We start from the raw sequence: 1,249 nt of genomic DNA, 5'->3' as shown, positions 1-1,249 counted from the left end.
ATTTTTTTTTAGTAGAGACGGGGTTTCACCGTGTTAGCCAGGATGGTCTTGATCTCCTGACCTCGTGATCCGCCCGTCTCGGCCTCCCAAAGTGCTGGGATTACAGGCTTGAGCCACCGCGCCCGGCCTGCATCTACAAATTTTGTGCTTTTATTTTCATTTAGCTCAGGATGGTCGTAATTTCCATCATCATTTCATATTTGATCTCAATTTTATTTGTAAGTGGTTACTTAATTTTCATGGATGTGGAGGATGTATGAATTTCTTCCTGTTATTGATTTCTTATTTAGCTCTGCTGCCATTAGAAACAGGGTATATGTTATTTCAATTTAAAAATTAATGTTTTCTCAGGCCGAGACGGGCGGATCACGAGGTCAGGAGATCGAGACCATCCTGGCTAACACAGTGAAACCCCGTCTCTACTAAAAATACAAAAAACTAGCTGGGCGAGGTGGCGGGCGCCTGTAGTCCCAGCTACTGGGGAGGCTGAGGCAGGAGAATGGCGTAAACCCGGGAGGCGGAGCTTGCAGTGAGCCGAGATCCGGCCACTGCACTCCAGCCTGGGCGACAGAGCAAGACTCTGTCTCAAAAAAAAAAAAAGTTTTCTCTATGACCACATATGTCTACTCTGACAAATACTCAATGTGCATTTGAATGTGTGTGTATGGCTGTTGGGTTAAACTGAATACACAGACGTATAAATTTTAAATTATTTAAACTTTTTAAATATACCTTTGATTTCATATCCTATATAGCCATTTCCTGTTTTATCGATTGCTGCTATAGTCTTCATTGTTTCTTTCCATCTACTTTGCAGCTGAATAGATCTTAAGTAACAAAGTGGAAATTAAGATCACTGATGATGGTATTTTCTATTTGATTAAAGTTTGTATTAGTGTAAGTTTCTCACTCAGCTTCAACTGCACCTACAAATTTTGTGAATTTTACTTTACTTCAGCTCAGGATAGTTGTCATTGCCATTGAAATTTACTATTTGATCACAATTTTATTTAAAACGGTTAATTTCCATGGATTTGGAGGATTTATGGATTTTTTCCCATTACTGATTTCTAACTTAACTCTGTAGCCATTAGAGAAGGGGGTGTATATTATTTCAATTTTAACCTTAATGAGTTTTGTCTGTGATCCCACACATCTAACTCTGGCAAACACTCAGTGTGCACTTGAATGTGAGTATTCAGTTGTCAGGTTAAACTGAATACATAGACATATATATATATATATATAT

The sequence above is a fragment of the Rhinopithecus bieti genome, unplaced genomic scaffold, assembly GCF_001698545.2.
Source record: "Rhinopithecus bieti isolate Rb0 unplaced genomic scaffold, ASM169854v2 scaffold_22436, whole genome shotgun sequence".
Lineage (NCBI taxonomy): Eukaryota > Metazoa > Chordata > Mammalia > Primates > Cercopithecidae > Rhinopithecus > Rhinopithecus bieti.
The sequence above is the reverse complement of the archived record's forward strand: the minus strand, read 5'-3'. Positions refer to the sequence as shown.